Source organism: Dipteris shenzhenensis, chromosome 5, assembly GCF_047967505.1.
Source record: "Dipteris shenzhenensis isolate YYH24624 ecotype China chromosome 5, Dip_SZ_1.0, whole genome shotgun sequence".
NCBI lineage: Eukaryota > Viridiplantae > Streptophyta > Polypodiopsida > Gleicheniales > Dipteridaceae > Dipteris > Dipteris shenzhenensis.
This window is the reverse complement of record NC_141600.1, coordinates 50,272,934-50,298,865: the sequence shown is the minus strand read 5'-3', so window position 1 is coordinate 50,298,865 and position 25,932 is coordinate 50,272,934. Positions and strand designations below refer to the sequence as shown.

The 25,932-nt window shown below is 40.6% G+C and overlaps 1 pseudogene; it reads right to left on the bottom strand.

Annotated features, from left to right (window-relative positions):
• Nucleotides 1–5,013: 5,013 nt before the first annotated feature.
• LOC147902144 (protein NUCLEAR FUSION DEFECTIVE 4-like) lies at nucleotides 5,014–5,835 on the bottom strand (annotated as a pseudogene).
• Between the last annotated feature and the right edge of the window lie 20,097 nt (nucleotides 5,836–25,932).

Sequence of the window (25,932 nt, the reverse complement as noted above, 5' to 3'; positions counted from 1 at the left end):
AAGAGGTTGGCTGATGAGACCCTCGCTACTGTTCGCTCTAGGTATCCTAACCCCCCTTAAGGGAAGATCTTTTATTGCTAAGTATCGTAACAATCTTTGACTTCCCCCATTTATCTGTGAACTGGCAGTCTTATTGTATACCAGGAAATACAAGATCTTATATTTACACGAAATCTTAAAACAGGATGAGGAGGGTAACAAGGGTACGTATATACCTTCTCACTTTCAGCAAGACTATAGTCTCCCAAATGATGATGAGGGTATGGTTGACATGATGGATTCCATTTTTAGGGGCACTACATCCCATGTACATGTGATGTCAGAGTCTGAGGTCAAAATGCGAGAGTTGCAATCAACACAATTGTACGAGGGTGCTACGATGTCTAAACTACGTGCTTGTCTCTCAATCTTGAATCTACAAGTAAAGTATGGGTGGTCGGATACACAAGTGTCTCGGCCTTAATGAGGTTAGCTCTTGCATTAATTTGACTCATTATTTGGATATTTTTTGTTTTGAGAATCATCATTTGGATAGTGTATACCAAATCATAATTGTTCGAAGCCTATGTATGTTTCGAATTGTCATAGGTTGCTCTAGAAGATGTTGCCTGCACCAAATACCATGCCCGCATCAAGAGATGAAGCGAAAAAGATGCTAACAATGGTGGGTATGGATTATGATACCATCCATGCTTGTCGTAATGATTGTATTCTCTTTCATCGTGAGCATGGAGATTTGGCTAGTTGTCCAAAGTGTGGGGAACAACGATATAGAGATGACTTGCAGGGTGAGTGGATACCGGTAGAGGTCTTGAGACACTTTCCCATCATTGCAAGAATACAACACATGTTCCGATGCAAATCCATAGCGGAGTTGATGACATGGCAATCATCTCATCGGTCCACTGATGACACATTGAGGATTCCCGCAAATTGTGCAGCTTGGAAGCACATAGATAATCAGTGGCCGGACTTTGCGAGGGAGCCACGCAACTTACATCTTGGGCTAGCCATGGACAGCATGAATCCTTTCGGGTTACGTTACGCTCGACATCTTGGTCGACATGGCCCATAGTCGTGGTGAATTACAATATCCCACCATGGCTAACAATAAAAAAGGGACACCTCATGCTTGCACTACTTGTGCCAAGAAAGTACAAGGCAAAAAACATAGACGTGTACATGGCACCTTTGATAGAGGAGTTACAGATATTATGGAGAGGAGTGCAGGTCTTTGATATTTCCAGAGTTCCTAGAGATACCAATGATATTTTGGTCAAGGGTATCTTGATGTTGAAGAAGATAAAGTCTTGTAGGCATACAATTGATATCACGAAGGAAGATAGACATAACAAATTACAACTGATTTTCATCCTGCCACTACTATCAGCCAATAATGTAAATAAAGTCCTTCCCGAGAAGCATGTAACCACAGTTATTATTTTCATGCAAGAGAAAAGGGTTTGAAATCAATGATTCTTACTTTTGCAACATTGATCGATGAATTGATTAATGAACCCTAGTGTTAAATTCAAAGTTTAGGCTTGCTCAAGATTTAGGCTCAATCAAACGCAGTATCTCAAATTACAGTAATCCTCACCTCATGGTATTATCCAATCTATGTGTTGGCATACATGACATTTGGCACACCGAGCATGAGCATCTTTGAACAAGGTTTCCCACCATAATTTGGCTATCTTTAGATGGTATATCAATATCTAGTGTCATTGCAAAATTGGTATAATACCACTGGACTTGGCTACCTCACTCCTCCCACTTCACACCTAGATCCTTACATAAGTCGCACATGTTATCTCCCAGACTTAGCTTCTACTACATGACTATTGATTAACTTCTTGAGCTCTGGCAAAAGATTGCCATACTACATGGGTAGCTCACGCATAGTAGGCTTTGCTACTAGTAGCTGGTGTACTCAGGCAAGAATTAACCTACGCTCCATCTTGAAAGTGTGATGCTACCTTTGAGCATGCTCCTTGACAAAATGATTGAATTACCGAGACTATAGGCTATGTAGGTTCCAAAACCCCTTGGTGTATTGAATGTCACGGAGCAAAAATTGTGATTCTTTGGTCTACCAGTACACCTGGTAGCAAATGGGCATCTCCTCCTGACCCAGAATGCAACACAAAAATTTTGTGTGGTGGGGATTGTAATGGCAAGAGGAGAGCAAGAGCCTCGGCAAACAAAATGGGTTTGGCCTCCACTATTTGCTTTGTCTACACCCCTATATCTGCCGTCTCTGCCAAAAACTAGACCTTCACTACTGCATCCTCAAAACTGCAGTCGCTCTGTGTAGCCTACTTGTTGGTACCCTCTGCTTGGCTTGCTACAGGCAACATAACAAGGGCTTATCTACTGACTCTATGTGATAGCCCAGTCTTCATTATCATCTTTCATGACAAAGGGGTCCAGGGGAAGGGTTCTACATGCACAAGACTCTAAAGAGGGGTGGGAGGTAGAGGCAAATTAAGTGGAGATGAGCTGCCTCCCTGTTGCTTGGTCTTTTGAGAAGGATTTGCATAATCAGCTTGGACTTCCTACTCCCTTGGCATTAATTCGCTATCTTGTGCTCTTGCCTCCATGCCCTCGTACATTTCCTGGTCCTCAGATATACCCTTCTAGTTATTCCCCTTTGGATTATCCTACTGTTGTCCCTCAGAGGTGCCCTAAACAAAGGACCTGTCAGTCAAGATAAAGTCCGAGAATCCAAAAAAATTCTCAAAAATTGTTGGAACACTTTTAGACCTTTGCTAAAGTGTCAATGTAAAAAATCTAACCCTAATTCCTCCTGCTTAGCCTCTATCATTTGGTTTGATCATCTTCTATGGTACGTTTTTCAAAAGCTTCCCCACTTTTTTTCTTTTTCTTCCAGACCAGCTCTTGTTTATGCTTTTATTTGTTGGGTTGCCTCCTTCCCCTCTGAAATTCAAACAGCTCTCTTGGTTTACTTCTAGTTTCATGGGTATATGTTAGAAGCAGCTCGCAACTTAGCTCTATATACCCCCAACTCCCCACTGCTTCCTCACCTGCTTAACACCCCTATCTCTAACACTATCGAGTCAATTCTCAAATCAACCAAGAGCAAGGAGTCTAAAAGACTCTCCATTTCTTCCAGCTCTATGGCATCCATATCAAAGAAGCCACGTATGTTTCGTGGGACTGAAGAGTTCAATGATGCGACTAAAGCACTACTTCAATATAGAAGATGATCAAGTAAGATTTCTTACTAATAAACCTAACGATTTACTTATGCTCAGTAAGAAGACTAGAACTAAAAGATTTATTCATCTTCTTTTTGTTGATAAACTTTTTGACTTCATTTTACCTGAAAAAGTGTTTTTAGAAGTCTTTGAGAGATTTAACGTCAATAAAACTTTTTTTGCATTTAATATAGGCTTTAGTTGGAAGTATTCTAAAAATTTAGCTTGTGCACTTTATAAACCTTTTGACACATTTGCTAATTTTGAACCCAATTCCCTAAGTTGCATTTGTTCTACTTCAAATAGATTTAAACCGTTTATTATGGAATTTGAAGGATTTGGTACCCACATTTTATCAACTGACCCTACCTTGTGCAGACACCCTCGCCTACAAGAGTTTATGAAAAAAGGTTTAAACCACATTCCTCAGGTTCCCATTAACCCTTACCCAGTCATTAAAGAATTAAAAACTGCTTGGTCTAAACTATGCAACTGGCTGTCCATAAATGAAACTACTAACCATCATAGTTTTATTAGAAACATTGTCCTAAGGGACTTCAATAAGCTTTTTTACAATCATAGGTTTAATAAAAAACTGTCGTTTCAAGACCCCAAAATTATGGATGAAATTAAGTATCGCAATAACCACCTTTTCATTTGTGGCTTGGACAAGCCTGCCCAAACCCCTACTTTCATGTGTTTACAAGTCTCTCATTAGAAGCTTAGCCCTTCAATGACTTAATTCCCCTGAATTTTCGCTTTCCACCACCAATGAAAGGGAGATTTCTAATCTTGTTACAAATTTTTCTCAACAAGTTGATATTAACATCCCTACTTGTTCCTCTATCCCATACATTATGGGTACTTATAAAATTCACAAAAATTCCTTTAGTTGGCTCACTAACGCTCATAATTGCATATTCTCATACATTATTGATTGTATTACTAAAATACTTAAAGCCTTAGATATGGGTATACTGTTGAGAGTTCACACTCAACATCATGTGATCATGTGTGCATAGCACCATCATGTGATCATATGTGCATAGCACTAACCTTATAGAGTGCTATAAAGGAAAGGGTTAGATCCCCTAACCCTAACCCTAAAAGGGTTTGTATATATTCTATTTTTTCAACTAATTCTAGTGTACAGTTAGTCATTTGTGGTGTGCTCTCTAGCTGTGCCCTCTCTCCTCATCTCCACTCTTCTCATCTCCCCTCTTCATATTTTGTCATGGTATCAGAGCTTCCTTGTCTTCCGCTGAGACATTGAGATTCTTGAGAGTGCGAGAAAGATTGTGAGATTGAGATTTCTCTTGAGTGATTGTGAGATCTGTCCCTTCACTTCCGTTGAGAGAAATTTCCGTGCATTGAGAAGAAAGTTCCGTCCATTATTCTTTCTTTGAGTTCTTTGAAAGATTTCATTGCTTCAGAAAGAGAGTATTCCTTGTTTATGAGAGAAAGAGAGATCTAGATCTTAGTCTTTGAGAGAGAGGTTTTTGAGAGATCTGTGAGAAAGCGAAAGAAGCTAAGCCTCTCCAACAAAGCTCCTTCGATGGCCGTCCCTAGCGAATACCGCCTCTGCTCCTTCTGTGAGCTTAGTCTAAGTCTTGCCTCTATCCTTCTGCGAGCTATCTAGCGAATACCGCCATCAACCTTGGCAGTCTTCAACAACAACGAGTAGCTACCTTGCTGCTCACAAGTTAGCACAGCTCCTCTAGCAACCACGGGCTACTCTCGAACAGGACCGCTCAGTGAGGCCTCCTGCGCTTTTGATATCTGCTTGAATTTCTCAAAGCACTGGAATCCACAAGTTCGACACCAGCAGAAGAACCGTAAAGACTCCCATGGCCTTGTAAATGGTGGGCGACGATATCGGAACCAAATTCTCCACCATGATAACTACCATGAGAAAGCCTGCCAACAGCGCGGCGAGGTAAAGGAACCAAAAGAAGTGTTTGCCTTCTTTTTCGTCCATCTCTGGTGTCATGGGGCGAATGAAAAACATGAGCAACAAGGACACCAGCGAAGGCAACCAGCCAGCGAGCAAGATGACGCCCCTCGGATCCTCGCTATAGAGAGCGTGATAAATGTGCGTGAAGATGGCACCACTGAGGCCTATAGATCCCTTGAGCAGCCCGATAACAGCACCTCGACTCTGAGGGAAGTTCTTCACGGCGACCACCAGCACGCCAGTGTTGGAAAACGTCTGCGAGTTAGTAGCCATGCACATATAGACGTACATCTGCCACAAGCGAGGGCGAGCGATTTTGCCGGTTACAGAGAGCCAGATCATGAGGTAGCCAAACAGATTCATGCCGGCTCCAACAGCGAGCACAGCCCAAGATGGGGTGATTTCGTTGAGCAAGCCGGAGATGATACCGACGTTGGTGCCGAGGTCCTTGAAGAAGCTGAGAGTGTCGAGGGTGTGCTGATCGTAGAGGAGAGCTTGTTTGATGGAGCCAGAGTAGATTCCGAAGATATAAGTGGCACCACCGCAGGAAATAATGTAGAGGGAGATGGCAACAACGATCCATCATCCTTTGAAGAAATGGAGGCAAAATTGCGAGAGCTTCGCCAATCCACCGACGGCTCCATCTCCACCGAACAGCATTACCGGCTCAACGTGCCACCAGTGACGTGACCTCTCCACGCCGAGACGTCGCTACAAGCTAGTTGAGCTACAGATTGCACGCCCAAGCCCTCTCCATCAACGGCACCATCTCCAAGGCTCACAGAGCTCCAACAAAGAAGAAGATAGAATCTTTGAGATTCCGTCAGAATCTCAAAGATTCCGATCGTTGTTCTTACGACACATGGCAGTTGACTTGGACCCTATCCTCAGGGTCACCACACCCTAGAGCTTGGTCATGTGGCATCCTTATCCACAGTGCCACGTCACTAGCACCACATCAGTTGATACGTCACCACTGCCACATCATCAGTGACATGTCATCAGCCACATCACCTATGCCACATCATTAGGGACACGTCATCAGTGCCACATCACCCTACTGACATCATCTATGCCACCTCAGCACTACCACCTCAGCAGTCCAGTCAGCACTACCACCTCAGCAGTCCAGTCAGCACTGACCCCTGCAGGCACAGTCCCTTGCCAGGCACACTGTGCACACACTGCATGTGCACACTCCTGCCACCTCAGCACAGAGCTTCACTGGCACACCTCTTCTTAAGCACAGTGCCACATCATCACTGCATGTGACTCGCAGTGACACATCATCATTGAGCACCATTTGCCCTCCTTTTGCCCCTCCACCTAGATCAAGTCGTATCTCTTGATCCAGGAAGAATTTGAGGGTGCTCCAAATAGGAAAGTCGCTCGTTTTTTTGTGCTCTATGCGCTCGTCACATCACCCACACATTTTGGCGCAAGTTACACTCACATTTGTGCCTCGCCGACAAAACCACTTCCTTCATGCACATTTGCCTCTACATCGACGCATCTGACCCAACACTTAAAAAGAACAAAAGAAAAGGAATTATTTGCTGCTCTTTCATCGATCAACGGTTGGTTTAGATCTAGATCAGAGTAGACTAGATCGCCATAGAGGGGACGCTTTGAATTTCCCCAAGTTGCCAATCTAAGCCATGCCCGAAATTCCCGACTAGTACCTACTCGGAGTCAGTCCATACGCTCACATCCGATTTCACATCATTACATTACCTGAAACCTTACGTTCATCAGTTCAGTGAGCAGACTTCAGAGTTCAGAGGCATTGCAGCTTGATTCAGTGGGCAGATAGCACTTGATTTCACACACACATGCCACCATTGTAAAGCCTATTTGGCTATCTCACGGCATCGTGCACATCATTCTTCAGCCTTGTAAAGCCTCTTGGCTATTCCCAGCATCATTGCCACAAGCCTTGTAACACATATCAGATCTTATATACTGCAGTTCTATCTTCACCGATGGTACAGAGATTTCACTTGGCATCTTCAGTGTATTTGCAGTTGATTCATATAGAGTTTTTTAGGACACTTTTGAGTACATTGTTTGCACCGTGTCGACTAGCAACCTCAATCTGGAGGCATCTGCTAAGTTAGACAACTCCAATTACGGTACATGGAAATACCGACGAATGGAGACCATTCTTGTGCTTCAGGACAAATGGGAGTATGTCAATGGATCTATACCTAGACCATTGGCCGATCAAGCCACCAGTAGCTCTACTCCATCTGTTGTCACAGTACCAGCAACGGGATCTACATCAGGATCTACATCTACACAAACAGTTTCCGCACCAGTAGCAGATCCTGCCGTTACCCGAGCTCAAGTAGAATGGGATAAGAAAGACAAGTATGCCTATCACCTGATCAAGCAGAATGTGCAAGATGTCATGCTAGGACAACTCAACACAATCAAGACATCAAAAGAAGCATGGGATATGTTCGCAGCTCTCTACGAGTCCAAGAACACGTCCAGGATTCTCACCCTAAGAAACCAGATCAACTAGAGTTTCCGCAATAGCAATGAAACCGGTCATGCTTATGTACTCCGCATCAAAGACTACAACAATCAACTTGCAGCAGCAGGAGAGACTATGAATCCCGCAGAAATGGTTCAAGTAATCCTGAATGGACTAGGAGAAGGATATGAGAATCTAGTCCAGAGTATGGCCATCCACCAACGGCAAATTCCAACACTGGAAGAACTTTAGTCAGTTCTACTTGGTGAAGAACTCAGGACTCAGGCCATTCAAGCACGTAAAGGTCATTCTAATGATCAGGCATTCACAGTTTCAGACAGAAGCAGAGGCAAAGGCAAAAACAGAGGTAGATCATATCAGAAAAGTGGTCATCATCAACAAAGTCAAAATCAGCATCAGCATCAGCATCATCCTCAGCAACATCAGAATCAGCAAAGAGGAAATCATTCCAACTGAGGAAGATTCCAAGGACGAGGGAATGCATCGGACACCAATGTGTCAAACATTCAATGCAACTACTGTCACAAGTTTGGACACTATGAAAGAGATTGCCACAAGAAGTAGTATGACCAAGGCAGTCAATCCAGCAGTAATCGAGGGAATTCCCGAGGAAGAGGAAATCATCGTGGTGGACATTCTAGTCACAGTCATTTTGCAAATGAACATGGAAATATGTTTCTTGCAAGTGAGGAATTGCATCAGACTGATACAATGCACCTAGACACTGATTTCAATCCCAAAGAGGATTTTAGCTATCAAGTTGACCAAGTGGAACAGGATCCTTGAACACTATATTAGAGAATTTGGGAAAATCCCAATTCCCACGAAATAAAATATAGTCACTTCAAAAGTAAAATTTGATGTTTTTTATTGAAACATTAGCTCCATTGAGGACCATGCACAATACTTTCCCAATTAAACCCAAGCAAAAATCTTCCATATGTTGCTATGGCAAAAGGCCTTAATAGATGTGAACATGGCTCCATGGCCAAAAAATTTGTTGATTTGCTAGTAAAAGAAAGATTTTTGTTGTTTGTATGCATCAAAACCACAAACAAAAGCCAATTTATAGATGTTGCGTTAGGAAGATTCATTGGAGTAAATTAAATTACAGTATTGATATATGCAATAGGATTGTTATAGATCTTTAACATCCATCATATAACTGTGGTCTTCAAAAACAAAATTAAACTTGCAACAACTGTTAATTTTTATTTGGTATATAAGATGTATCAAATTAATGTCAAATGCATATGTTTCTATGTTGATAAATTGCAGTATTGACATATGCAATAGGATTATGGTAGAGCTTTGACATCCATCATATAAATGTGGTGTTCAAAAACACCGTTCCATCACAATAGAGCTCATGAAACTCTCCATCACAATAGAGCTATAATCAAAACCATTGACACATTAGCCAATTTTGCACCACATCATTTAACATAATCATTAACAATTCCATACTAGTATTCATATTCACAAAGTAGCTCATCTCCAAAGGAGATATCCTTTATGGTTTGCACAGTAATGTAGCCATGGGCACTCAAATTTCCTTGTGACTTTTGAGTCCAAGGTGGTAGTTTAGGGATGTATACAAATATAACATTTGTTCTTTCTTTATAATACATTGAGCTATTTATATATCCAGCAATGTTTCCATACAATACATCTCCCACAATACATTTCACATCTGTCAATGGCTCAATGAATGGATCTTCAAACATTCCATAAGTCTTCATCCTTGGGAAAAACTTGAGGAGAGATCTCCAAGTATCATAATCATACTTTGGACCATTATATACCATCAAATCTTGTTTTTTCTTGATGCTCGTATGTACAAAAAGACCATATCCTGCCCCAGGTATTGTTGATTTCTTTACTTCATAATGGATGCCATCCATTTCGAACACGCGCTCAATGGGTATGGGAAATTTATGTTTCCATAAGCCATTGGATGCAGGATCAAAATTTGTAATAAGATAGCTCTTCAACTTTTCAGGACAATCTGCAACACCTATCATATGTTTAAAATCAAAGAATCATTCTTTTAGTGGAGGAATACAAACTCACATCACAAAGCACATAGCATTTTTTGGACAAGGTACTGACTCAATGTCTATTAATTCTTTCATAAAACAAATTGAAACATAATGTTTTGCTAATCAAATCTAACCAAATAGTGTCCAAATATAAATTAGAATGTAGGTACAAATGTTTTAGTTGAGCATTTGTGTCTACAACTCTAATTAACAAGATCACTCACATTCCCTAAGGGTTGTCTATGCAATAAAATTGAATCAAGTTGGCTAAGAATGCCCTTGCAGCATCAGCAGTGATTCCCCTTTCCTTGCATCCAAGAACCATAGCAAAGCGTTTTGCCTCACTATCTTTCAATGGCCCCATTTTGGCAATTTTTCCTAGCATGCATTCTTCCTCTTCATTCAATGTAACATGTTGAGCATGCACCATACTTCTTGTAGTAGGACAAGTCCCTCTCACTCTAGTTTTGGTTATAGGTGAAGTAATACCTTTCTCTATGTCTTTTTTTGAACTACGAGTAGACATATGAGATTCGACATTCATCCTTTCGAGAACTTCTTTGTTTTTTTCTTTGAATTCAAGGATCACTGGTTGAAAATAATAGAACATATCATGCCCTTCGATAATCAGAGCTTGACCAAATCTGTTAGAAGAGATGGCACTGCGCACATCTACTGCATCATCTAGCATCTGTAGGTACGGTAATAACTCATGAAGCAAAATAGAATCACCACAATCTATATCAAATTTTGTAGGGAAAATGCAATTTTCTGCTGGATTAACACAACCCGTGTAAGGCAAAACATCAATGAACACTGTTCTTGCTGGTTTGCATTCCTCTTTAAAACAACACCACACTCTCATTAATGGTTTAAACTCCGCTTCCACATTCATCCTGTCTGGTCGAATGATTCTACTCTTTGTATGCTTGTGGCATGCCATCGCACCCCAAACCATGAAGAAATGTAACTTTCTGTTAACATGATGCTCCAAAGTGTCTAGCATGTGTTGCATCATGCCCTTTTCTCCTGCAGTGGACCAAATGCCAACATGATAGTGATCGAGCAACCATTGTAGAAACTCTAAACACCCAGGATGGAGAACAAGCCAATGCTTCCCATTGTGCAAGCTCATATGTTTATTTGACTTTGAAAAACAATGCTCGAGCAATAACCCTTTCAAATCTATTATCACCGCTAGTCTTATTTTTGTTATCACCTCTTTTGACATTATTTTTTAGGGTGACATTATGTCTTCTCCTTTACCTTTTAAGATTTCTTCCTGCACCTTGGCTTCATACAATGACATTGCATCTTCTCCTTTACCTTCTAAGCTTGCATTCACATTTGTCAATGGAACATTAACTGCAGACATTGCATCCTCAACATTTTCAATCAACCATGTTGAGCTTGGAACTTGCATGCTAATGTTCAAATTAGGTACATAATGAATCATTGGATCAGGTGTCACATGTACAGGCAATTCTTCTAGCGATGTGAAATTGAGATGGCCAATATCTGTTCATAAACAAGGAAATGAAATTCATAAGTAGAAACAAACTGAATATTGAGATGGAAAACCAAATTGTCAAACTTTAGGTTGTGTGCTCTCAATGCAATTTGTTTGTGTGAAAGCATTCATGTTTTTCTTTTTCAAAACAAAATTGGAATACTAAAAAAAAGAAAGCATTCATGTTCATATGCTTAGTATACCCCCTAAAGTTGTTGAATCTATACCCTTTCAAGTTATTTTAATCCCCAAAACTACATATCCTTACAATGCCAAAAACCTTTGCATAATAGATAGAGTGGAGTCCAACATTATCTAGCATTGCCCGAGTGTTCCCACTAAGAAAAGATTTGGCCAAGCGGCCAAAACATATTTGAGCATTCATATGAAGTGAATAAGGATAGAAACAACAATTTACACTAATTCATTCATCATGATCAAGACTCAACACACTCTTTAACATTTATGAACTCATAAATAAATTTGGATGTGTATCACACTCCAAAGGTATTATAACATGCAAACACATCTTTTCATGAAATATAGAAAATTAAACATATTCAAGAATACATATGAATGTTTGAATTATGGCAATGAGATAGAATGAATTTCCAAGTAATATTAAAAGATCTTTGGAACAAAATTAATACATCATATGGATAATATAGCAAGATAACATATGGAAAACACGAACACCATATAAAAGGACAATTTCAAGGACCTGTTTCTTCCTCTTCTGTTTCCCAAAACTTTGAAGCATGTTTTTGTAAATGCTCACGGTGCTCTTCATTGAAGGGTTGAAGCTCTTTTTGTCCTGGTATGGTATCAATTTCTTTATCACCTCCACCTTCAATTGTATCATCTTCTTTTGATACCCCCTCTATTGCCAATATTGGTTCTTGCAAGCCAGCCCATTGTCGAATTTCATGATTACTGTAAGCATACGTGCAACATATACTTTCAACCTTTGCCAACTCCTCATAAGTCTCAACAACTGAAACAACATGCCTCTTACAAGAAAGAGACTCTATTGCAGCAAGCCCCTCAGAGAACAAGTCCAATACATACTCATCTTCTCGACAGAAACCCATGATCATGTCTTTCATGATACTTGAACGTTTTCTTTTCAAGGATAATTCAATGTCAAATTCATCATCATCCTCCTCGTCATCATCATCCTCATCACCTGATTCTTCTGCACCACTTGATTTTTCATATTTTTCATCTGCAACATATATTGATGGCTTACATTGTGCATTGGTATAGCGCTCAATATCGTTGAAATGCTTTTCCTTGCTTACCAGTACACAGGCAATTAAGCCATCCATAGATCCAGTGACAAATATATCTGTAGTTTCAAAATTAAGGCAACCGAAGTGTATTTTATATTGCCCGCATGTCTTATTTAATGCATTCTTCAAACATGATACATGATCCATGGTCAAGAACACCACAAGAAGGAATTGCACTGGGGGAGAAGCAATTGTCATCAAGCTTTTCAACAAACACTCAAAGCGATCCTCATTCCAATTTCTACTTCTGCTTGGTCCATACATTACATCCAAAAAGGCAACCCCTATTGCCATTGGCTCTTGGTACACATTATGTATAAATTCCATTCCCTCCATGTTTGAACCGACTGTGTAGAACCTCCAAGGCCGGGTGGAATTCGGTCCATGACTTGCACCTTCACTTTGTCCCATAATCCACCTTAGATACCCCTTTGCAGCATCAGGCAATGGTGGAGTTTCCTTGCCCTGTTGAAGCTTCACTTTTAACCATGAGTCAGAGCAACCACGAATCCGATGATACAATTCTGGAGTAATTTTAAAATGTAATCTGCACTCATCCCAATTTTTTAACATTAAAGAAGGCGGTTCTGCCGATATAAACATATAAAGTTCTTCTTGTAGTGCAGCATCTCTCTTGATTTGCATAGCTCGTCCTTCAATATCAAGAATCATGGCATCAGTCTTTGTTTTAGCTATGACTACTCTACCTTCCTTAATGTCATTTTGAATTTGACCAATTTGATCATCACTCAATCCACGCAAGCATCTAAACATTGAGACTGTGGGTTGCCTACGGCATTTTCCATCTTGTGAATATTTGCCTGCAATGTAATCCTCAAGGATGGAGATCCAACCATCATAAATGGCATCGCTTGTGATTATCATATGTACATCCTTCGTGGCAAAGCTATTGCCCAATGTTACCTTGCCAGTGTCAATGAAAGCCTGCAAAATATATGCATCCATTAGAATGCAATAATTAAGAAAACCGACTTGTAAAAAATGATTCATAATTAAAATCTGTACTTACATCCCAATTCTCACGATCTGGATGTCCTTTTGCAAGCCCTTGTTGTGCTTTCTTGGGTCTGTTAAAGAGAATCCATTGTCCCCTCACCTGCTTAAGTATATCAATGTATGGAGATTGTCTCAAGATATTTTGAGACTCCAGGTTTGCCATCTTTGATATCTCCACACAAAAGCGTGCGGGACAATTCACTACAATCCTCGCTTGGCGGGTGCGGTAGTAGTTCTTTCTTTGGGCCGTGCTGTTATCATCATTAGATGTGAATATTTTAGCAGCATATATTGAATGTTGTCCAGATAGTATTTAGTAGTGGCACTTGGTTAAATCCTTTTTATCTACCCTTTCCAGGGGCTGCTTTGTTTCAGGATTGAAAGGCATTAAATCCGCTACAGTAGCAGGAGGCCTAGAGTTATAACCGAAGTCTGCAGCAAGCTTCTCCACATGCTCTTTGTTCAACCCTCTATATACATAGCTTGGAGGAGCTTTTTGACATCTTGCAACTGGAATTGAAAATATTGCATGCAACCCGAATGGGTAGTATTTTTCATATTCCACCAAGCCTGATGGTTTCTTTTGCCCTTTTTTTCCTATGACCTTTCCACTTGGCTCCAATTCACTACCACTGCTTCTTTCCACAACTGCTAGCATACCCTCTGGAGGTGTTCCTTCTTGTGGTACATCAACTATAGTTAGCTTTCCTTTCTTTGCCCCTTCTCTGGTACCACCTGGTGCTTGAACCATAGTCGATTTACCTTTCTTTGTTCCTTCCCCACTATCTTCCCCACTCTTACGCTTCTTTAATGTTGCTGAAACTTTCTGATATGATTCAATGATTGTTGTCACTGTGTGAATTTCATTTCCATCAATTGATTCAACACTTATCCAGCCTCTTGAGTGCATGTTGTCATCTACATCAGACTTCATACGAGATTCTTCATAATCACTGGGATCCAAGAGAAACTTCTTATTTTGATTTATAATGATCAACAATCCAATATCTCCCTCTTTTCCAACCACATCTTCAGTGATTTGATGTACCGATCCAACACAAGTGTATGCACTTTTATTAGGTAACAAAACAAATAAGTGAACTCGTGTCAACTGTGCTCCCTCAATACTATATATGTCAAAGTACCAAGGTATGCTTTTTTCTGCAAATCCACTTACAACTTTCTCAACCTTCTTCACATTTGTGTCTTTCCTGTAAAAGACCCAAGCAATATACAAACTATCATCTTTATAATCTTTAATGTTAGACAAAACACATTATCGATAAACATATCTGAAATAGAATCTAGAATTAACACTAGACATAGTAGTAGATTTGAGAAAGTACTAGATTCTAGGGAGATTTGGCCGCACTAGGGAGATTTGGCCGTGCGGCCAAATCTTATGGGCTTCTTTTAAAGCACTGGAAGGGGAGGTTTGGATGTGTGGCCAAATCATATGGGCTTCTTTCAAAGCACCAAAGTTTGGGGAGATTTGGCCTTGTGGCCAGATCTTGTGGGCTTCTTTCAAAGCACTAGGGTATAGAGAGATTTGGTTGTGCAACCAAATCTTTCTAGCTTCTTTCAAATCAGTCAAATCTTTCTAGCTTCTTTTAAATCACTTGGGTTTAGGGAGATTTGGCCGTGCGGCCAAATCTTGCTAACTTCTTTCTAATCACGAGGGTCTATGGAGATTTGGCCGTGCGGCTAAATCTTTTCAAAGCACGAGGGTTTAGGGAGATTTGTATGCAATCAAATCTTGGTAGCTTCTTTCTAATCACAAGGGTCTATGGAGATTTGGCCGTGCAGCCAAATCTTTTCAATGCACCAGGTTTAGGGAGATTTGGCCGTGCGGCCAAATCTTGCTAGCTTCTTTCTGATCACGAGGGTCTATGGAGATTTGGCCGTGCGGCTAAATCTTTTCAAAGCACGAGGGTTTGGGGAGATTTGTGTGCAGTCAAATCTTGGTAGCTTCTTTCTAATCACAAGGCTCTATGGAGATTTGGCCGTGCGGCCAAATCTTTTCAAAGCACCAGGTTTAGGAAGATTTGGCTGTGTGGCCAAATCTTGCTAGCTTCTTTCTAATCACGAGGGTCTATGGAGATTTGGCCATACTACCAAAGCTTTTCAAAGCACCAGGGTTTGGGGAGATTTGTGTGCAGTCAAATCATGCTAGCTTCTTTGTAATCATAAGGGTCTATGGAGATTTGGCCGTGCAGCCAAATCTTTTCAAAGCACTAGGTTTGGGGAGATTTGGCTACGATGCGAAATCTTTCTAGCTTTTTATAAATCACGAGGGTTTAGGAAAATTTGACTGTGCGGCCAAATCTTGCTAGCTTCTTTCTAATCACAAGGGTCTAGGGAGATTTGGCCGTGCAGCCAAATCTTTTCAAAGCAACAGGATTTGGGGAGATTTGATTGTGATGCCAAATCTTTCTAGCTTCTTTTAAATCACCTGGGTCTAAGGAGATTTGGCCATGCGGCCAAATCTTGCTAGCTTCTTCTAATCACGAGGGTCGAGGGAGATTTGGCCATGCGGCCAAATCTTGCTATCTTCTTTCTAATCACGAGTGTCGAGGAAGATTTGGTTGTGTGGCCAAATCTTTTCAAAGCAGCAAGGTTTAGGAAGATTTAGTTGTGATGCCAAATCTTTATAGCTTCTTTGAAATCACCATGATCTAGGGAGATTTGGCTGTACGGCCAAATGTTGTATGTTTTGAAAGAAGCCAGAAGATTTGGCCGCATGGCCAAATCTCCCCATTTAAAATTTAAAATTCAAATCCTAAGATTCAAATTTCAAATCTGAAAATTTCAAAATCTTAGATTCAAAATTTAAAATTCAAAATTTAAAATTCAAAATTCAAAATTCAAAATTCAAAATTCAAAATTCAAAATCTTAGATACAGAATTCAAATTTCAAATTTGAAGATATGAAAGTCAAATCATATACTAAAGACCCTACTTTCAAATCACACTTCGAGATTCCTACTTTTACAAGACTCTTTCTTTCAAATCGTGGTGTTTCGAAATGGAGAAAGTGGAGAACATGCATGAATTAGGTACACTTTTGATTTCTTTCGTTTTCTTACTTGGATGATTGAGTAGCCATTGTTGTTTGTGAGCTTCTGCTCTTTGGATTTCAAGCAATCGTAGGAGCTGAGGGGATTTTGTCCAAAGGGGATTTCGTGAAGAGGAGGTTTCGTGAGATTAACTCGAAAAAGGAGAAGCTTCAGACTGTGGTAGTGCAGGCAGCTGAAACTGAGGACGAGGAAGGTAGAGGAAACTGTGGTAGTGCAGGCAGCCAAAACTAAGGACGAGGACGGTAGAGGGAAAGAGCGCAACCGAAACTGAGGACGAGGACGACAGAGGGAAAGAGCATAGCGGAGGAAGAGATGGCGAGGAGGGCACCGAAACGGATGAACGGAAGGAGGAGGAGGATGAGGACGGAAGCGAAGGAGGAGGATGAGGACGGGGGAGTAAAAGATGGGCGCGAGTGAGAGGACAGACGAAAGCGAAGGAGGAGGATGACAGCGGCGGAGGAAAAGATGGGCACCGAAACAGCAGCGATGGCGAGGAGGGCACCGAAACGGACGGCGGAGGATTTGGCCTTAGAGCACAGCGATGATGAGGAGGGCACCGAAACGGACGGTGGAGGAGGCCTTAGAGCACAGCGATGGCGAGGAGGGTGAGAGGACGGACGCTTCGAGGACGGACGGAAGCGAAGGAGGATCGACGGAGGAAGAAGGAAAGAAGAATGGTGGAGAAGAAGGAAAGAAGTTGCGCAAAGAAGGGGAAGGAGAGATCCCAAAAATAGGCTTTTGGGGGGAAAGAAGCAACCCCCCCAAAAAAGCATGCTTTTGGGGAGGGAGCAATCCCTCCAAAAGCATGAAGAGCAAAAAAGAAAAAAAGAAAAAAAAAGACCTCTTTCTTATCCAACTATTGTGTGTGGAATCTATGGAGAGTTGAATTGGTAATGGAATTTTAAAACCTACATGGTTAAGTACACATTGCTAGGATAAAACTGGGATGGGGAGCCTCCCGGGACCTCTTATTTTAATATAGTTTTGAAGTTTTTTGCTTGCAATTAGCTAAGCAAGGGTGGAGGAGTGTTTTCCAAGAACTACCCCATCTAAGATGTTGTCCTAAAGCTCTCAAACCACCCTAGGCACACATTGGAGATCTAGGAAGGGAGAGAACAAGGTGAGCCTAGCACTTGATCCCCCATGAAGACGAATTCAATTCCTTCTCATACGTTTACTTTTTATGCTTGGTTTAAAAGGTTTGTTTAGCTTTGCCTTTTAAAGTTTTGGTTTTTTTATAGTTTTAGATTTTCTAGTTTGCTTTTAAAGTAATAGTATGATTTTAAAGTGTAATAGCGTGAATCATGAAAAGCATGTATGATTTTTTTGAAAGTAGGATCTCTACATTTGAATTTCAAAATTTGAAACTTGAAACTTGAAATTTGAATTTTTTATTTTAAATTTTGAATTTTGAATTTTAAAATTTGAATTTTAAAATCTGGATCTTCAATTTTTAAATTTAACGTTTGAAGATTTGTCCATGTGGCCAAATCTTCCTAGTGATTTGAAAGAAGATTTGGCCATGTGGCCAAATCTTCCTAGTGATTTGAAAGAAGCTAGCAACATTTGGCAGCACGGCAAAATCTTCCCAAACCCTAATGCTTTGAAAGATTTGGCCACACGGCCAAATCTCCTAGAACCTGGTGATTTGAAAGAAGCATGCAAGAGGAGGTTGCACAGCCAAAACTCTCCATACCCTAGTGCTTTGAAAGAAGCCTACAAGATTTGGCCACACGACCAAATCTCCCCAAGTTTGAAAGAACGCCACAACCAAATCTTCTCAGTGCTTTGAAAGAAGTCACCGAGGTCTCGAAGGATTTGGCCGTGCATTCAAATCTTGCTAGCTTCTTTGAAAGCACCAAGGTTTGAGCAGATTTGGCCATGTGGCCAAATCTTATTGCTTCTTTCAAAGCACTAGTGTCTTAGGAGATTTGGCCATGTGGCCAAATCTTGTTGGCTCCTTTCAAAGCACCAGGGTCTAGGGAGATTTGACCATGTGGCCAAATCTTGTGGGCTTCTTTCAAAGCACCAAGGTCTAAGTAGATTTGGATGTGTGCATAAATCTTGATGGCTTCTTGAAAGCCCCAGCATCTCGGGTTATTTGGTTGTGTGGACAAATCTTGCTATCTCCCTTTCAAAGCACCATGGTCTGTGAAGATTTGGCCATGTAGCCAAATTTTGCTGCCTAAAATTCAAAGCACCAAGCTTTAGGAAGATTTGGTCTTGCAATGAAATCTTGTAAAGCATTTTCATCCTAAGTCACACCATCAGATATCAATATTGAACTATAACAAATGCTATGTACTATGCCGGTGCCACATTGAAAGTGGGGGTTAAAGTCAACTTGCTTGTCAGTGGAAAGATTGTTGCCATTGGGACAATATTCTCTACATCACATGATGACATGTGCCAAGGTGTGCCCTTGGGAGAAAACAATGTATCGGTGGCGATCGATATTTGTATGGATGAAAGTGCACTTCTTCCATTTCCTACAATGGATGCATTCTTAGTCTATGAGGCTTTGGGTAGTGTTGTTCGTTGGAAAGCACGATCAATGAGTTGTGTGGAAAATGTCAATGGAGCTATTGTACCAATGAATGATATAACATTAGATACCATTGACGTTGAACCTCTATGTGAATATGATGAGTTTTCCATTCGAGAATCATGGAAGGACAAGAAAGTCTTAATATGGGATGAGCAGAAAACCAAGAGCATTGCAGAGGGTGTTGTTTTGTATGTCTACCCATTTGAACCTATAAATTTTGAGATGCTTGGTGAAGGTAATCTAGGTGTGGGAATTGAAAAGTATCACAGTGATGTATCAAGAATTGATACCATCCACTTAATAAAATGGCCCATTGCACAAATAACCTTTTTAGATGGAACTTCATTAAGAATCGATGACACCATGAATTCTTCAAGTGGTTCTGGGAAAAAGCACATGGAAGATGAGGACCCAATGGAAAAATCCACAAAAAAGAGGCGTTACTGCATGATAAAGAGAAAAGCTAAAAAACATGGCATGCCATTAGCATCATCTAGACTCACAAGGGATGCAGTCATAAAAGTATCTATGATTGATTGTTGTAAACAAAATTGTTGTCAATTTGCCGATCGTCAAATGATCTCCAAATTACGCATAGAGTATTGGGGCCAAAGTTTGGAGGCTCGCAATATGACACTCTTGGGGTTGCTTGTCGAAAAGATGACAATGGGCAGTTCAAATATGTCTTTTCATTAAATGGTATTCAAGTTTGTTGTAGAGCATGGTATGAAATGCATGGTATTCCAAAAACAACATTTTATCGATACAGGGAGCAATTTGAAATTGGTATATGAAGGTGCATACATGGTAATAAAGGAATCGTGCGGAGAGGTTGGGACCACACAGAACTGGGTAGAGCCATAATCCAAGATTTTGTGGATAACAATTCTGAGCGTATGCCACACAAAAGTAGAACACTTCAGGATGGATCAAGGGAAACACAGTTGGTGATACCGGATGTATACAAGCAGGTTGATATTCTCTATGAAGTTAACATGCAATTAAAGCATAGTTTGGGTTGTAAGGAGATGTCAACTTCCACATTCAACCGTATATGGAACTCTGAATTCAAGCATGTAACTTTGTCAAAAACAAGTGAATTCTCTAAGTGTGGTTTATGTAGTGCAATCAAGGCTCAGCTTGCAGCGATAAAATGCCAAAATGAACGTAATAAGTTGATGGAAGATAGAAGAAAGCACATGTTACAGCAAAAAAGTTGTAGAAATGTGTACTACACTTGGCGCAGATTTTCTGAAATGTATCCTCAGACATACTTGTGCATTATCCATGATAAGATGGACCAAAAGAAGAGAGCCATCCCTAGATTACGCAATCGTTCAAAGGACATAGACAAATCGTTTCAGCTCCCAGTGGCTTTGACTGGCATGATAACACATGGACATGGTCAAGGACGTTATGGTCACTTTTCTTTATCCTTGTGGCTGTCGGATCCTAACTTCACAATTGGTTCATTGGCTTTGTGTTTGAGAAATCTTGAAAGATTTGATAACCATGCACTTGGAGATTTGGTACATGATGGGATGCCAAGGTCTGACAATGCTCTGCTAAATGCACTAACCTCAAGAGAAGCATTGGATTCTCACTATGTTTCTAATGGCAAGCAACAACTTCATCTTGGAGCAGTGGGTGGAACATTCAAAGACCTTGGACTTGGAAGTTCCCATCAAGAAAACCCTTATAAGAAACTACCCGAACACCTATTATTGCAGTTGGATAATTGTGGTTCTGAAAACAAGAATAGGTACTTGTTTGCATACCTATCATTACTTGTTGCTCGAGGGATTTTCAAGTCAATTCAATTGGGATTCTTGATGGTTGGGCATACACATGAGGATATTGATGCAATGTTTAGCAGGTTTTCAGAGAGGTTAAGAACTAGCCAAACATTGACATTTGCACATCTCATGGATACTTTTAGACAATGTGAGCAGTCTTCTCCAACGCCATTTTTGGTAACGGAAGTCCCTGATTTCAAGAGCTATGTTGATGGATGCCTCTGCGATGGGAAAGATTCTTTAGTGGGACACTCAAAGCCTCTCCAATTTCGGTTCTTTATGCGAAATGAAGTTCCTATCATGCAATATAAAGTGCATCCACGATCATTAGATTGGCAACCAAGTGAAGGTGGCATTGAGTTGTGGAAGAGACATCCGGATGGTCATCCAATGCTACCAAGTGGAGAGCCACCTTATGTAACCATGTTCAAGTATGTGAAGGATCACTTAGATGTGATAGTTGGTATCAAGGAGTATGTACGCTTTTGGGAAAAATGGGCACACTTGCAAGGTCCAGAAGCATCTTTCACAAAGTTTTACAAGCCAGTAGTGAAGTACTGGAAGAGCATGATTGATGAGCTTGATAAACCAAACAATAGTGTAGAGGGCATGTACGAGAGATTTTGGCCAAAGACGCAACATATTGATTGTGTGCAAGTAGTTGATAATGAAAACGATGAGTTTCAAGGAATTGAAGAGTTGAATGATCATTACTGTGGACCTCAAAGGAAAAAGCCAAAACAATCATTTGATCCAATGGTTGATGTACAAAAAGGACACTTTCTTTTGGTCCGACCAGCAGAAAAAATTTACCCGATTTGGCTAGGCATTGCTCAAACTGATGTACAGAAGGATAATAAATCTAAAAACTTCAAGAAGGTTTTCATACAATATTGGGCACCTATATGCAAAAGACACAATGCACAAATTGAGGAGGTATATGCAGATTGTTGGAACAAGGTTTGGATGTGCAATAAAGGTGATCCTCCACGTTGGGAATCTGTTGATGCTATTGTATGGTCATGGGTTCCAAAATGTAACCTCTCAAAGAAGGTTTCCTCAAAGAGCAGCAACCTCCCCATCAAGGTGAAGATACCAACCATTGCACGCAAGCGAGCTTTATCCAATTTTTCTCATAGAACAGATTTCGACTCTGATGCTGACTCCACAATGGAGTGAAGGTACTTGAAAAGCATGACTTTTTTTTCCTTGCACAACAATAATTTAATTGAATACTGACAAATATTTGGAAGGTATGACATTGATCTTTTTTCTTTATCTTTTTTTTTGCAGACCATTGCTTTGTGGTTGCAAGTTCTGCACACTCGACAAAATATCAAGGACTAGTGTTGCATTCTTACTTTTTCTCCAACTAAACTAAAATGGTGTTTTTGAACACCACCTTTTTTCGAGAAGAGGCAAAAAATGCTTCGTTAAACTCAAACAATTGTGAGTTTCATATCCACGGCCAAATCCAGGGAGAAAGTCAATGGAGTGCACTCAATGCATTGTAATTGTAACCCCTCAAAAAATACCATGCATTGGTCGAAACCTCAACATTTGACATTTTATTTATGTTGATGCAAACCATGCACATTTGCAAGATTTGGATGGACTACCAAATCTATGGGAAAAATCAATGAAAAACATTGAATGTTACATAATTACAACCCCTCAAAAGTTCCCAAATTATCAGGATTTTCCAGAAATGAAGCCATTAGAAGGTCAAAAGAATGTCATCTACACAGCAGACAATACACCGAATCCGGTTCAAGGGACAGGTGTTATCCCTATGAACAAGTTTAGTGGTACAAAAGGATTAGTCAAAGATGTGCTCTATGTTCCGAAGCTCAGCAAGAACCTTTTGTCAGTAGGTCAAATGACGGAACACAACTACAAAGTCATCTTCGATGGTGATGAATGCACTATCAGAGACAAATCCATAAGAGGTCAGCTAGTAGCAAAAGGTGTCAAGGAAGGACGCTTATACAGGATGCTAGCTATAGTACCAGATAAGCATGCCATGTCAGCTCAAATGCAACAGATGCCACTATCTGCAAAATGGCACAAGAGATTTGGTCATGTCAACTTCAAGTACTTGTTAGATCTCAGGAATCAGAATATGGCAATTGGGATTCTGAAGTTACAGTTTCTTGGAAAAGTTTGTGAAGCATGCTGCTTCGGCAAACAAAAGCGAGCCAACTTTGTCAGAAGTACCTCTCGTGCACGAGGTATTCTTGATTTGATTCATACAGATGTATGGGGTTATGCCCAGACCCGCAGCGTCAATGGTTCACTTTATTACTTGACCTTCATCGACGACTATAGTAGATATTGTTGGGTCTACTTTCCGAAAGAGAAATCTGAAGTGTTTGCCAGATTTCAAGAATTCAAAGCCATGGTAGAAAACCAGACAGGCAGAAAGATCAAGGTCATGAGATCAGACAGAGGAGGTGAATACATGTCTTCAGCATTCATGAACTTTTGCAAAAATCACGGCATTCGAAGACAATTCACATGTGTAGATACTCCTCAGCAAAATGCAAGAGCTGAAAGGAAGAATGGGACTTTAGCAAACAGTGCTAGTAGAGCAATGCTTAGTGAAAAGAATCTTCCGAATCAGTATTGGGTAGAAGCAATAGCTACAGCTAACTACTTGCTTAATCGGCTTCCTACCGAACTGATACAAGGTATGACTCCTTATGAAGCATTCACTGGACACAAGCCACGCATTGGGCATCTCCGCATATTTGGTTGCATAGCATATGCCCACATACATGATGATCATCGCAGGAAATTGGATGCAAAGTCACGCAAATGCATCATGGTTGGCTACAGTGAAGAAAGCAAAGCATACAAATTGTATGATCCCATCAACCGCAAAGTCATTATCTCCAGAGATGTAATCTTTGATGAGGAATCAGAATGGAAAACCTCACCTACACAGGAGATAGAAGCATCGACTTCACAGTCATCTACAAAATAGGTTGATGAAGAAGAGCAAGAATTGCCACCAACACCCCAAGCAGCGCCACAACAACTCAGACTGTCTACTAGGGAAAGCAGACCACCAGCCAGATTGACATATGCTCAGAAAGGCAAAGCAATTCAGGTGGAAACCACCAACTATGCTCTTATGACTACCATCATGGCTACAGAAGAGCCAGTGTACTTCGAAGATGACTTCGAAGACGCAGTAGACAAGCCAGAATGGCAAACTGCTATGAATGAAGAAATGGATGCTTTGTATAAAAATAACACTTGGGAATTATGCGACCTTCCACCAGGATAGAAGGCCATAGCCAACAAATGGGTATACAAATTGAAGTACAATCCAGATGGCAGTATTCAGAGATACAAAGCCAGATTAGTTGCAAAAGGATTTGCACAACAATATGGCCAAGATTATGATGAGACTTATGCTCCAGTAGCAAAGATGGATTCCATACAGTTCTTGATATCACTAGCGACACTCAGTAAATGGAATATGTATCAGCTCGATGTCAAGAATGCATTTCTCAATGGTTATCTAGACGAGGAAGTCTACATGCAACAACCAGCCGGTTATGTTGAACCAGGAAAGGAGAACAAGGTTTGCCATCTCAAGAAAAGTCTCTATGGCTTAAAGCAAGCACCCAGAAGTTGGTACAGTAGAATTGACAAGTATTTTGCTAATCTGGGATACATGAAGTCCAATGCAGATCATACTCTCTACTACAAAGTTCAAGGGGAAGATATTACTATTGCACTTTGTTACGTAGATGATCTGATTGTGACAGGAAGCAAGGATAGCTTCATCAAAAAATTAAAACAAGACTTATTTGCAGAGTTCGACATGAAAGATCTTGGACTTATGCACTATTGTCTTGGAATTGAGTTCTGGAGAGATTCGGATAGCACATTCATGAGTCCGCTCAAGTATGTTGACAGTCTCCTGAAGAAGTTTCATATGGCAGATTGCAAGATTGCAGCCACTCCCATGGAACAGAGTTTGAAACTTACTAAAGATTCCGAAAAGCCTACAGTCAATGACAGATACTACAGGCAACTCATTGGATCTCTTATATATCTGACAATCACACGGCCAGATATTTGTTATGCAGTAAGCTCACTAGCACAGTTTATGGCAAATCCAAAACAGTCTCACTGGAATGCAGCCAAAAGAGTCTTGAGATACATCAGAGGTACAAGACAGTTTGGGATAGAATACAGAGGAAGTCATCCACGGTTGCATGGATACTGTGACAGTGACTATGCTGGAGATCATGAGACCAGGAGATCGACACAGGGATATGCATTTTTCCTTGGTCAAGGTGCTATATCATGGTTGTCAAACAAACAACCAACTGTTTCTTTGTCTTCGACTAAAGCAGAATATAGAGCACTCACTACAGGTGCATGTGAGGCTATATGGCTCAGAAGACTATTGTCAGAAACAGATTACTTTGATGAGTCAAAGCCAACAACAATATACTGTGATAATCAATCGGCTCAAGCATTGGCCAAAAATCCAGTATATCACTCCAGAACAAAGCACATTGATGTCAGAGAGCACTTCATCAGAGAAAGAGTGTTACTTGGTGACATCACACTGCAGCATTATGATAGCAAAGAAAATGTTGCAGACATCTTTACCAAACCACTCGGTAAAGAGCTATTCGAGAAACACCGACTAGCTCTTGATTTGACGCAGAGGAAGGACATTCCCATTAAAGGGGTGTGATGGAATGTAATGCTCAGTCCTTCTTCGATTCCCTAGAATCATCATCTTGAGGGAAGGCCTACTTCATGATGTTGATCTTGAGGGAAGGTGTTGAGAGTTCACGCTCAACATCATGTGATCATGTGTGCATAGCACCATCATGTGATCATATGTGCATAGCACTAACCTTATAGAGTGCTATAAAGGAAAGGGTTAGATCCCCTAACCCTAACCCTAAAAGGGTTTGTATATATTCTATTTTTTCAACTAATT